Source organism: Perca fluviatilis, chromosome 17 (genome assembly GCF_010015445.1).
Source record: "Perca fluviatilis chromosome 17, GENO_Pfluv_1.0, whole genome shotgun sequence".
Taxonomy (NCBI): domain Eukaryota; kingdom Metazoa; phylum Chordata; class Actinopteri; order Perciformes; family Percidae; genus Perca; species Perca fluviatilis.
Window position 1 is genome coordinate 34,396,321 of NC_053128.1, and position 14,843 is coordinate 34,411,163.

At 37.9% G+C, this 14,843-nt stretch overlaps 1 long non-coding RNA gene across 1 annotated transcript; it reads right to left on the minus strand.

Moving 5' to 3' along the window:
• Positions 1-6,195: 6,195 nt before the first annotated feature.
• LOC120545351 lies at positions 6,196-6,594 on the minus strand. The gene is made up of 2 exons (XR_005636677.1): positions 6,499-6,594; positions 6,196-6,418 (listed from the first exon to the last, which is right to left on the minus strand). It is a non-coding gene; the product is annotated as an uncharacterized LOC120545351 (long non-coding RNA).
• Positions 6,595-14,843: the final 8,249 nt, after the last annotated feature.

Consider the following 14,843-nt stretch of genomic DNA (forward strand, 5'->3'; position numbering starts at 1 on the left):
ATGTGATACTATCAGCAAAGCTCTTTACTGCTATGCATGAAAAACCGACGGCAGGGGGGAGTTTTGCTGCTGTGGTATTGATAGTGACTGTGTGTGTGTGTGTGTGTGTTTGTGTGTGTGTTTATGTGTGTGTGTGTGTATAAGTTATGTGACAAAAACGTTGAAATAAGCGAGACATTTTTTTTTAAAAAAGATCCCCCTTTTGGATTCCATATTATTCTCATTTTCAGGTTCATAATTGTATTTTAAGGTTGTACCAGAATAGGTTTACATGGTTTAATTTTGGAAGCATGTCGGTCCCACGCGGGCAGGTGTTGAGTTCACTCACGCGGCGTAATGCGGTTAAAGTAGCCGCCGCGGTGAGCGTGGAGGAATGTTGTCTTGCTAATGGTGAGGTTGTGGGGCATGGGAGCGTGTTATCTGCCTCCAGAATGAATGGTGCCGTCGTGGTGTTTCTTACAGTATTTCTGAATTGCTAAAACACATTTTTTGAATGTTTCTCTCGCTTTCTCAAAACCTTAAACACAAATCACCAAACTTAAGCTACACTGTCAAAACCTTTGACTTGTCTTGCTATATCAAACAATTGCTTCAGAACTATGTTATCTTTACCCAAAACCAAACACTGTTTTCAGAGAACACACACACACATCCAGCTAATGCATAAACGCTACACAGCAGTCATTACACACTACAGAGATAAATGCAAAACACTGCACTCAGGGCAGAGCAGGGGAAACATTATATTTATTATGAAGTACTTGCACAATCCTGCACACATAAATGTAGTCACAAACAAAATATGCAGCAGATCGATGTGTTGGAATCATTCTGCCTCAGCATCATGCTCAACAGGGTCTTCTTTCCCCGCTGATTCTGCCAAGCCCGTTCCCTTGGCTGTGGTTTCGCTAGATAGTAGGTAGGGACAGTGGGAATCTCTGGGCATGGTCAGGCCACAGGACATCATCAACGTCACAGGCAATCCTGTCCCTTGCTAAACAACGGGGAAAGAATCCTTTAGCATGCTGAATCCAACCTTGAATCGCTTCCACTCCAATGTTGTCACATGCTGCATCCATTGACCGAATGAGATTTTCCTGTACTATGGCACATTGACCAATAATGTTGCGGCCTCTCCTTCTCCTCTTGGTGAGATCGAAGCCAGCTTCATCCAAGAAGATGCACTCATGACGCCTCTCCATGGAATCCAGTTGAAACATTCTCTATAGAAATGAACAAAAATTTATTTTTGAAGTAACGTAAATGACATAGCATTCCAGGCTTCATGCCTCTGTATACATGTGCTGCATTACATTCAACACAGTAAAGATGTACCGTAACTCAATAGTGCTGTATAATCTCTGGACATGATTATTTACTTGTACATATTGAAATCGTAGCTCTTTTACCCTTTCAGAATTTCTCTCAAATGGTACTCTGTTGGCTTATCAGGTTGCGTTTCAGGACACGGTCAATTGTGGAGAGACTCACCATTTGGATTTGACATGGCTTTATATCCTGATTACTGATTAGGTGCAACAAATTACTGATTTGAAACAGTTGTGTTCAATTTTGAGTGCTTGTGTGTTACCGATGACAACAGTGTGTTGCTTGTGTTTCACTTTTGGGGGCTGTGTTGTGCCATTTTTAGTTGAAGTGCACCACAATGCTACATCTGTTTTGTGAATGACAATGTGTTTACAGTTTTGCACAAAGAGTGATTCCGATTTCCTAGTTGTGTCTAACCACATGAGAAGTGTTTAAAGTTCAGCAAACTGTGTGATTCAATCAATAAAGTGGTTTGTACACTTGCAACTTTGGTTTTGCAAATGGATTTTAGTGTTTTAGCAATTCAGAAATACTGTAATAGCGTTGATAAAGTCAATGAAGTTGTCGAACACGGATTAGTCATTGGTGGTGATTTTGTCTCTGTTCTTCCTCTTTCATTGCCAGCTAAGAGAGTCACTTTATCAAATGTTCCATCGTTCGTAAATGATGAAATATTGACGCAAGCTTTATTTCGCTATGGAAAATTGGTATCTCCGATCACAAAGATCCCAATCATTTGCGGATCACCGTTGTTGAAACACATTGTTTCGTTCAGGCGTTTTGCTTATATGATTATTCCTGATGATGGTGAGCTAGATATGATGCTCAATTTTCGAATTGACAACTTTAAATATGTGATTTTTGTCACTACCGCGAAATGAAAGTGTTTTGGTTCCGGTAGAACTGGACATTTAATTCGCAACTGTCCTGACAAAGTTTCAGACAGGGAAGCAAACGCAGTGAATGGGACCACTAAAGGAGAAGGTGGTGCGGATGGGGGGGCTGACAGAGTTGAGGAGGTACTGCCGGGGCCGAGCTCGGCTGTGGATGTTCCCGGTGAGAGTGTGGTTGCGTGGACTTGGCTGCACTGTGAGCACTCGGAGACGATACACACCGCTACACTTTCAGAGGCTAGTGTGGAGGATTTACCGAGCGTGGCGCTGGTTTCTGAAGATAGACGTGATGAAGAAATAGAAAGTGAGAATAGTCCCGTGACTCTGAAGGAGGCAGGTGGAATGGATGGTGTGGGGAAAGAAAGTTTTTTTTAAAGTACCTTCTAATAAAAGGAAGATAATTGATGAAATGGTTGATGCCAAAATAAGTAAAAGGAGTGTAGTGCAAGAAGATGTGGATCAGGAAACGGAAAGTGATGGTGGGTCTTCTGACTCCAGTATGACACCTTCTCAGGGGGATCTTAGTGGTCGGGAGTATGAACTTCATGATATTAAGTTATTCCTTAGATCAACAAAAAATAAAAGAGGTGTGCGTGTGCAGGAATATTTGTTAAGCAGTTCACTGAAAAGGCAAGAAGCCTAATGGCAGAGAGTTGCTTTTCTAATAAAGAAGTCTATCGCCTTAAGAACATTGTGAGGAGTCTCAGTACTGATTTAAACAGCGATGTCGGTTAAAGTTGAAAGTAGAATGGCTGATGGGTTTTTGCCTATTTGGGTGGCTTTTCTTTTCCTTTTTATTATGAGTGAAGTTCTTGTAGCTACTATGAATGTTAATGGGGCATGGGATTCTAGAAAAAGAGCTACTATATATGAAGTAATTAAGCAAAAGAAAATCAATGTTGTTTTGTTACAAGAAACTCATAGTGACTTGAAACATGCTGCCGACTGGGCGAGGGAGTTTGATGGCATCCCCATGTTAAGCCATAACACTTCAATAAGTGGGGGAGTTGCCATTTTATTCACAAATAATTTTAGTCCTATTTCTTATAATGTGTATGAAATAGTAAAAGGTAGGCTTCTAAAAGTAAGAGCTGTTGTTGAAGGTTATGTGTTTGTTTTTATTTGTGTATATGTTCCAACTGCACCAGTTGAAAGAATGTTTTTTTGGACATATTATGTTCAACTCTACAAAACTGTTGCGCTGAAGACTTCCTGTTCCTGGGTGGTGATTTCAATTGTACTGAGAATAATCTAGATCGGAATCATATGGAGCCTCATCTGGCTTTGCGTAAACGCTTAATTCATATTAGTAAAAAGTATGATTTATGTGATATTTGGAGATCTTTAAATGGTAATGATAGACAGTACACTTGGCTTCCCACACGTGATAATGTTATGTCATTAGCTAGGCTGGACAGACTTTATAGTTTTAATCACCATCTTAGTATTTTTAATAAATCTTATATAACTCCAGTAAGTTTTTCAGATCACAGTATGGTGCACTGTAAGCTTCTTTTAAGCTCAATAAAACCAAAAAGCGCCTCCTGGCATTTTAATACTAATTTGTTGAGTGATATGTTTTTTAAGGAATCATTTAAGTACGTCTAGGAAGTTCACAGAGCAAAGAAATCTTTTTCTTCGTTGCAACAGTGGTGGGATGTTGGTAAGATACAAATTAGACAGTTTACTCAACAGTATACTCATAACGTTACTAAGGAGTTGACTCGTTCCTTAGAGCTTTTGGAGGGAAAGATAATTGAATTTCAAAATCTGGCACAATCTACCGGCGAGATTCATTATTTAGAAGCCTGTTCAAAGAAGAAAGCTCAGTTAGCGGATCTACTGGGGCATAAAATACAGGGGGCTCTGGTTCGTTCTCGCTTTCAAAGCATTGATCAGATGGAGGCACCGTCCCAATACTTTTTCAATTTGGAAAAAAAGAATGGTCAGAAACGGCTTATTCATGGATTGTGCTCTTAAGATGGAGTATTAGTGTCAGATTCTGCTGGTATTCGGGGAAGAGCAGTTCATTTTTATCAAAATCTGTATAGGAGCGAGCTCAAGTCAGAGTGTTGTGTGGACAACGTTTTCCTTGGCAGCCTACCAAAGGTGTCAGAGGAGGCCAATAAGGGTCTTGAAGGGGTGCTGACCCTGGAAGAGCTTTATAAGGCCCTGCAAAGCATGGAGTCTGGGAGGGCCCCAGGAATGGATGGTCTCCCGATTGACTTCTAAAGGCTTTTTGGTTGGAAATGGGTGTAGATCTGCTGGAGGTACTGAAGGACAGCTTGTCGGAGGGCGGGTTGCCGTTGAGTTGCCGAAAAGCGGTGATCACTCTTCTTCCAAAAAAAGGGGACCTCACAGATATAAAGAACTGGCGCCCTGTCGCGCTTCTCTGCAGTGATTATAAAATACTTTCTAAGGCATTGGGTAACAGATTGGCTGGAGTGTTGGGTCAGGTTATACATCCGGATCAGACGTACTGCGTCCCTGGTAGATCTATATTTGACAATATTTCTTTAATTCGGGATATTTTCTATGTCTCTAAATTGTTAAATTTGGACTGTGCCTTGTTATCTTTGGATCAGGAGAAGGCATTTGATCGAGTAGAGCACTCATATTTGTGGAGTGCTTTAACAGCTTTTGGTTTTGGCCAAAACTTTATAGATATGATTAGGGTACTCTATTGTGACGTTGAGAGTATGCTGAAAATAAATGGTGGCTTATGTGCTCCTTTTCAGGTTCTTAGGGGTATCAGACAAGGTTGCCGCTTGTCTGGGATGTTGTATTCCTTGGCTATTGAGCCATTGCTTCAACAGATAAGAAGTAAATTAAGTGGTTTGCTTTTACCGGTTTGTAATAAAAAGATTTGTTTGTCAGCTTATGCCGATGATATTATGGTTATGATCAACAGGCAAAGTGATGTGCAGATTTTATTTAATTTAATTGAAGAATTTAGACTGTTTTCTTCTGCAAAGGTTAATTGGAAGAAAAGTGATGCTGTATTGGTAGGACAATGGGCTGATGGTAAACCTTGCCTTCCTGATGGGTTGTGTTGGGGAAATGGGGGTATAAAATATCTAGGAGTTTATCTAGGGGATGACCGTGTGTTACAAAAAAATTGGGAGGGTTTGATGGAAAAAATTAAAGGGCGCTTCGAGAAGTGGAAATGGTTATTACCGAATATGTCCTATAGGGGGAGAACTCTCATTGTCAACAACTTAGTGGCATCTTCACTTTGGCATAGACTGGCATGTGTAGACCCTTCTCCACAGTTTTTAGCAGAAGCTCATGCTGCTCTTGTGAATTTTTTTGAGTGTTTTATACCTCCCTAAAGATGAGGGTGGGCAAGGTTTGATAAATTTACAAAGTAGAATGGCTGCTTTTTGGTTACAGTTTGTAAAAAGATTACTTGATGGTTCTACAGATTTCAGCTGGCTTGGAGTGAGTTGCACTATTTTGCACATTATTGGGGGTTTCGGACTGGATAAATCCCTCTTTTTAATGGATCCAACCAAATTGGATTTATCGGAACTGCCTGCTTTCTATCAAAATCTTTTCAAGGTGTGGAGTTTTTTTCGTGTGCACAAGACTCATATTCTCTCCACTGGCTCTTGCAGGAACCATAGATATTTGGGGCCCGTTTGGACATTGCTACTTCGTGTTATCTGCCGGGGTTCAGCACCATTTTTCTGCAATCCAAGGTCTTTACTTTAGGACATTTGTTGACATTAACTGGACCTCAATTTGAGAAGGTGGAGGACGCATCTAAACATTTACGAATCAGATCTGTTCGCTTATTAACTCGTTTTCTGGTCAAACTTAAAGCATGTTTTACAGTTAAAGAAGAACATTTGTTAAGAGACTTTTCTACAGGGGCTTGTTCTCCTGATGTTGAGGACCCCTTTCCGTGTTTGATTATTAATGTTATGGCTGTATATGGCCCAACGCACAGAGACACCTCACAGGACACAGATAAGAGTTCAAGTGTTTATTGGATGACGATAGGCAGTGGAGAGGAACAGCCGAGGCTGAGTTAGTAGTTGTCTAAGAGCAAAACTGGAACCAGGCAGTGGCGGATTTGAGGCAGGTCCACAGTTGTAAACAGGCAAAGCAGGTGATTATGACGGAGATGGCGTGAGGCAGATAGGCAGGCAGCACGGCGGAGCACGGCAGGAGGGGAGCAGGTACAACAGGATCTGCACAGAGGAATAGTAGTTAGACAAGAAACAGACATAGAGTTGAGAGCGTTGCTAGCAGTGATACAGAGCCTAGTTACCACGTCGATGTATGTAACGATCTGGCGCTGAAGAGGTGAACAGCCCGGGTTTAAATACTGCAAGTGTGTAATCAGTGAATGAGCCTCAGCTGTGCCAGCGACAGAGCAGGGATGAAGGGCCACGCCTCCTGACCCAGTTCCTCCTGACACGCCCCCTGCCACTTCAGGTAAAAACAGTACAGACAGACACAGAGAGGAAAAGGGAGACACAACCACAGGAAGGGGGAACAAGGCAGCCGACCCACAACAATTAAACCCAATCTTGAAGATGGTACAGTTTTTTTGCTGAAATCAGGTGAATCTTTGTTTTTGGATTTCTTGTCAAGTGATGGAAAAAAACTGTTAATAAGAAAGTGTTAGAAAAGAGAATCGATACACCATGGCGTTCTGGAGGAGACTGGAGTTTTTCATGCTTTCATGCATTGTGTTAGATTAGAACCTTTGTTTATGAGATTAGAAAAATTCTTTTTGAGGTTTGATGAAACGTTTTGTATTGAGACTTTCATCTTGGGTTTTAAGTACTTTCGGAAAAAGTGTTTCATTTGTCATTTGTTGAATTTCATTCTAGAGCAAGCAAAAATGGCTATTTACATCAGCAGGGTAGAGTGGAACAAAAAGGTAGCGATGATGTGAACGTATGTTTTTTAACCTCGATCAAATCTAGAGTCTTGATTGATTTTCGGTTTTATAAAACTATGAGTGATCTTACAACTTTTAAATTGATATGGTGCAGTCATGGTGCGTTGTGTGCTGTTTGTGAAGGTGCTTTGGTTTTTTCTTTTTAATTTCTGTAGGTGTTTATGGTGAAGAGATATTGTTAAAATTTATTGTGAAGAGATACTGTTAAAATTGTAAATAAAGTTTTTTTCAAAAATCTAAATCTCTGTCTCTCTATCTCTATCTCTTTGTCTCTGTCTCTCTCTCTCTCTCTGTCTCTGTCTCTCTCTCTGTCCCTCTCTCTCTCTCTTTTTTTTTTCTCTCTCTCTCTCTCTCTCTCTCTCTCTCTCTCTCTCTGAGTTCAGAGCGTGTGTGAGTGAGCTGTGGGGATTTGTAGGTTTTTCTTACTTTTCTTTTTTCCTTTGTTGATATTTTCATTTAGTATTGTTTAGTTTAACGGTGTAGGTCACTTTATCTTTCATTTGTAGTACTGTTTGGTGGTTAGTTTAGGTTTATTTGGTTTTGTCCGTTGACATATATATAATGGACCAACAGATCCCGTGTCTCTGGACGGAGACCAGTGAAGGATATTAGAAGCTCTTTTCCGGTGATCTCTTGCTTTACTGAGCAGCCTCCAACTGAGAGAGACAACGTAGATGTGACGTGAGCAACCTGTCTGAAAGTGTGAAGTCTTCTGGTAGCTGTGCCGAGAGAAATCTCAATCATTCCCAATCTTACAGAGACGGAGAGCGTAGGTATATGTAAGGAGATAACATAGGCACAGGCTAATTACTGATCACTAACATGCTAGTTAACATTAGTCATTACTGATCACTAACATGCTAGTTAACATTAGTCATTACTGATCACTAACATGCTAGTTAACATTAGTCATTACTGATCACTAACATGCTAGTTAACATTAGTCATTACTGATCACTAACATGCTAGTTAACATTAGTCATTACTGATCACTAACATGCTAGTTAACATTAGTCATTACTGATCACTAACATGCTAGTTAACATTAGTCATTACTGATCACTAACATGCTAGTTAACATTAGTAATTACTGATCACTAACATGCTAGTTAACATTAGTAATTACTGATCACTAACATGATAGTTAACATTAGTAATTACTGATCACTAACATGCTAGTTAACGTTAGTCATTAAACCTAAACAGCTAACGTAAGTCCAAACTGCCTGAGAGCTTCTCCTGTACTATACGGTAATTCCTCTACTGTGTGACAGTAAGTCTCGTGGTTATGACCCAATCGTTAGCCTATTGTTATAAAAGCGTCTGCTACGGAGCCATAACGTGAGCTACAAGGTAATGGAGCCTTTTATACATTGTCGTGTTTCTTTAGAAATAAACAACTGACAAATAGAGTGAAGCACGTGGTGTCTCACCGTAGACAGATGTATATGATACTGAACTATCGGAACGAGGAATTAAACCTCCGCTTCCATGTTAAAGTAGATGATTATGAATACGGGATTTTTGCAACGTCATCAGAGATGAAATGTTTTGGTTGTGGAGAGGTGGGACACACGGTGAGGGCAGTGGTTAAATTGGCTTTTGTAGGGAGGGGGAGCCCTTATTTACGGGGAATGGTCGTCATTCAAAATCGCGCCGTAAAATGACTTAATGTGTTTTACACCAAAGGGGCACTTTTTCCAGTATTAATGTGTAAGGTAGGGTTGATTAGTTCAAACAAAGAGAAATACTTTACAATTCACTTACTTTATTATTATTTCTTACCTTTTATAGGCTAATGTTAACAGGCAGGCAACGGATTTCACCCTTGGAAAATGTATGAAATTGAACATGTTTGAAAATATTGGTTGGCAAATATGTAAACATCTTTTTAAACAAGAACATTATGTTGATTTAAGAGAATCAGAAACCACTATTATAGCCTTTTTAACAGTGATTGGCTTGCCCAGCTTGTTAATAGCCAGTGTATGTTCATTTTAGCTTCCAGTTTGTTAGATGGCACCAACATTTGGTCTGATCATAACTGGCCTGGCAACCCAAAGGCCAAGGATTTGCTTACAGATTTGTGTGCTGACTTATGATGTGGGGGTCTGGGGGTCCTCCCCCAGAATTGTTTTTAGCATTAAACACTATATTTCCTGCATTTTGGTGAATTTGTATGCATCTACTTCTACCTTTTTCTGAATAAATATGCCTGAAATATCTTTATGTAAAGGGAAACATTACAATCCAAAAATAAAAACATAATGGAAAATATTGCAGTAAGGCTGTCAGGCATTCTGTATTGCATTCATCTATTTATTCTCCTTTAGATCGACTTTTCTAATTATATCTGAGTCAGCACACATGTAGCCTAATTTATTCTTCCCTCTTTTGCATCTTTTGTTGGGGAAGTAACCTCTGTAAATGTGCATATGACAATTTTTCACCTCAGTGATACATTATTCATTTAATAAATCCCTGGACTGTAATATTTCAGATGTTTGAACAAGATTTCTGCTCATGTCCAAAACTTGAGTTGACTTGTGCACATTCAAAATATAACTCATCCCACCTGTGCTCTCTGAGATTTGGAGGAGTCGTGATATTTTGTGAAAAATAAAGTTATAATAGGCTATTAGCCTACAAGAATAAAGTCACTATATTTCAGAAAATAATGTACCTGCACCGTAGTCTGCTGCGCATTACGTGATTGGTCTGCTGATACGGTAGATCTCAGACCGTCTGACAGACACAGAGCGCCGTTTGAGACGTTTAGGGAAGTGGCTGTAGCCTACGCTGCTCTACATCGGAGGTGGAAACCCGAAACTTATAGCAGAAATGCACTGAGCACAAACGCGACACATTTGCCGAAGCATGTCGCCAGCAGAGCGCATCCATAAACCTGAAGCTGCCCATCTTTTTACAGCGAGAATGGGCACAAAGCGACGTCCAGTTTCATATTTGTCAGTCAACACTTCAAAATACATTTGGGGCTGAAGCCCCGGCAAAATGTTTGATGCTGAAGGAGACGGAGCTGAGCTCCGGCAGGGTGTATAGTGGACCTGAGGAGGCGGAGCTGCGCTCCTGTGCGCTCCGGCCCAATTTAACCTCTGGGTGAGGGCCTGCCCAAGATGAGGTGATCCGAACTGGTGCCGAGGAGGGGCAGATGCCCAGCGGTCCGCTGCCGGGGCGGCGGACCCCCCACCTTCTGGGGGGGCTGCTGCCTCGGGACCGGCTGCCGCCTCCAAGCGGCCGATGGCCACACAGCGGTGTGCCGATGCCGTGTCTGACCGGACGCACCGGGTGAGTAGTACTGTAAATACACTGTAAAAAAAAACACACGTAAAAAAACGGTAAAAAGTCTGGCAGCAAAGTTGCCGAACACTTACCGTCAAATTACAGTAAAAAACCTTACATTATTTTAAAGGAAAATTCTTTTTTTAAATACAGAAATTTCCTGTAAATATTTTCCGTATTTTTACAGTCTACCTATTGTAGAATTAAAACAAATTCTTGTTATAAAACATTTCTAGAATGTTAAACAAATGTATAAATCTTTATCAAAACTAAAAAATATTGCAAAAATACCTTAAAATTACATAATTTAAATGAAAACTTCTGTTTTCATACAGTTTTCTTTGGTAAATTCACAAGCTTATCCAATCCATTCACAAGAACTCCCTGTTAAAGTACAGATTTCTGGATGTAAAACACACAAAAATGATGTAAAATGACTTTCAAATACCCTCCTTTAGGCGTTTATTTTATGATTATCCAATCTATTTACGGTAAATTCCTGTTTAATACTTTTTTTTTTACTGTACAAAAAAGAGAAGATAATGGGATAATACCTTCCAGAAACATTGTAATAATAGTCAGTACTTTATATAAACAATATTTGAGAGTATTTACAAGCAACTTTCCAGTATATCTACATACTTTTACCATTAATTTATGTTGTTTACTTTAAATAAACATTTATTTATAGTTATAGAAGGCAACTCTCCAATATATTTACATACTTTTACCATTAATGCATGTTGTTTACTTTAAATATACATTCATTTATAGTTATAGAAGGCAACTCTCCAATATATTTACATACTTTTACCATTAATGCATGTTGTTTACTTTAAATAAACATTCATTTATAGTTATAGAAGGCAACTCTCCAATATATTTACATACTTTTACCATTAATGCATGTTGTTTACTTTAAATAAACATTCATTTATAGTTATAGAAGGCAACTCTCCAATATATTTACATACTTTTACCATTAATGCATGTTGTTTACTTTAAATAAACATTCATTTATAGTTATAGAAGGCAACTCTCCAATATATTTACATACTTTTACCATTAATGCATGTTGTTTACTTTAAATAAACATTATTTGACAGTAATAACAAGCAACTATCCAATATATCTACAGACTGTACCTCATTATTGTATGGGGTTTTACTTTATATAAACTGTTCTTTATAGTAATTACATGCAACTATCAAATATATATACATACTTTTACTATTAATATACGAGGTTTCTTTATATTACATTGTTTTATAGTAATTTAAAAGCAACTATCTGGTATATCTACCCTTATATCGACTTTTCCTCATTGAAGTAGGGGGTTTACTTTATATAAACATTTTTTGACAGTAATAACAAGCAACTCTCCATTATATGCACATACATGTTTATTTTATATAAACTTTGACAGTAATAACAAGCAACACCAATATATCTACAGACTTTTCTTATAAGTGCATGGTATTTACTTCATAAACATTATTTGACAGTAATTACTATTACTATCAAATATATGTTCACAATTTCCTCATTAGTAAATGGGGTTTGGAATGTACAAAAGCCAAAAGGGCTATGTAAAAGTGCATTTGCATCAACTACTTTTACACACAATAAATATATAAATTTTTCTGCTGACATTTTACAGCATTGTCCAATCCATTCACTACAGATCACTATTTGAGATGTATGAGATTTTAAGATGTATCATAACCAGGAAGTATCATAAAATGACCATTTACTGCTTGTTTTACAGATAAATGCACTATTTAAACAGTGCTATCCTTAAAGTTCACATATGAATAAACTTATGGGAGCAAAAACTGTCTGGTACATTACATTATAGCAAAAGGGGAACTATGGGCACTTTGGGAATTCATACATGTGTGTTCAAAATGTCAGTAAACATTAAAAAACTCTCCAACATCCAAAAACTCAAATTTGTGATGTCATCTGATATAATGTCAGGAGCTTTTTCAAAAACAATGAATTGAGAAAGATAATAGAATAATAGAATAAACCTCATTTGTTTTTTTTTTATTCTACAAAATTAGTTTCACATTCATTGTTTATGAAGCAGCTTAGTAACCTGATGACATCATAGTTTGAGTCGTACATTTCTGGTTTGTGGCTTTGTGGGAGAGTAGCTCTTAATCAAAAATATCAGAAGTGAGATTAAAGGCTGTTGCACACCAGGGACGTTTTTTCCATGCGATTATTTCGCATATCAATATATTTTTTCGAACTGTTGTTTTTGTCACAAGTAGTGTTCACTTATGAGGATCAACAAACAGCAACACAGAGGCTGCTGTCTGAACTACAGACTGTACGTCAGCTAACTTTATTACTCCTTTCAACCTTTACAAAGGCAGCACATTCTTTCCGTTTTTAACTTTCACAATAAGCCCGAGACATATACTGCACTGTTTTGCAGAGGGAATTCAATTGAGTATTAACTGTATACTCAATTAGAGTTGGAGGAAACTCAATAAATAGCTTACATTTGCTTAGTGTTACAGCTTTTCCTGGGACGTACCCAAAGCTAACCTCCGTCCCTCCACTCAGCAGTCTGGAAACCAGACAGGACACCTTTTGGTGATTGTGAGGAGCTGCTACATGTATTTGTTCTCAAACTGCAGAATCTAGCTGCTGGACAATCACTTCATATCTTCAACACTAATCGTTAACTCTCCTCTGCTCCGACTGCTCTCTCGTTCTCATCCGCTCACATCACATCTTTTGTCAATTTCTTTCTCTCTTCAGCATCTGTCTGACTGACGTGGTAGATGAGCTGGCGCAAATATCCAAAACCTTTATTGAAAACTGTGGCAAATTTGCACCGCTGTCGGTGTGAATAGTTTTGATGTGAAATATTCACAGACGATTATTTTGCATATTGGCGTCGCTTATTCGTCACGCCCCTGGTGTGTAACTGTCTTAAGTCACACATGTGTAAGTCACAAGTCTTAACCTTCACCATCTTGAACAAGTCCCAAGTCACTGTGTTTAGACCCAAGTAAGGCTGTACCAAAAAAAAGGGGTGTAACCTCTTGGTTGTTTTTTTGTTTCTGTTTACAAGCACAGACCAGGTAAAGCAGCCGATAACAATGCAGGGGCCCGTTTCAGGAAGGAGATTTAACAAACTGAGTCTAACCCTGATATCTGAGTTGATTTACCCTGAGATGGGAAACTGAGTTTAAAAAAACAAATGTAATGGAACACAAATTGTATGTGGGGGAGACAAGAAATGCACTATACTTAAGAATTAAACAACACCAGTATGTTTTAAATAAGGGCGATGGCACAACTGTTTTATATGCACATTTTAAACTCCATGGTTCTGAAAATGTTCAAAGCATGGGCCTGGAGAGTAACAAGGCCTGGACCACGGCTCAGCGTCGGGCAGCGGAGAGGAAGTGGATTCATCTTTTAAAAACCATAGACCCTACGGGTCTAAATGAAAAATATTAAAATGGATCCACTTCTCTTTTTTAACCCAAGTTTTACAGGGTATTTTTAGAAATATTTCCTCCCACTGCTCTGGTCTCTCCTCTCTCTCTCCCCAGGTTTTATTGGACCTCCTCTGTAACGCAGCATACCCGACCTTTCTTTTTCTTTCCTGCTTTTTCCATCTTTTTCTATGGCTTTTTATTGTTTATGGTTAATAAGTATTTATTGCAAAACAATATTTATTAATTAATTAATTTTTTTTTTTTTTATTTATATATAATTAATTCTTTTATGGCATGTTTTTAGTCCATTTTTACTATACTTCCCTTTCGAGAGTTTTAATCTATTCCTACAGAGGAGGTCCTACCCAATACCTTGATTTTATTTATTTTAATAAATATTTTGAAGATGCCTTGGTTGTCCTTTTATAACTTTTATTCTGTCTTATTTATATTTTAAGAATTTTATTGGATTTTTTGTCTGTCTCTAATATATAAATTATATTTATTATTATTTATTATTATTATTATTATTATTATTATTATTTTATTACGAATTGAATTACTTGCCTCAAGATTTTAGCATAACTATACACATGCCATTGGTTTTATGCGTTTTTTACTAACAGTTTGGTTTTATTTATATGATGTATTTTAAATTATTTATGTTATTTATTGTGTGGCACTTTTTTATTTACTTATTCTTTACTTCTTAAAGCACTTTTAACATAGCACTTATTATTAACCCTGAATGGTATGTGTATGGATATTTTTAACCTCAAGAGCAAGTAACGCAGACAGTATTTATTTTTTAATTTTTTAATTTAAATGACATGTTTTTAAGATTATAATAGAGTTTATATTTTATATTGGGACACAAGGCTTTTTATAATAATTTTTATAATGGTATTAATCACACGACTGTGTTTTTAAATTTCTTTTAAA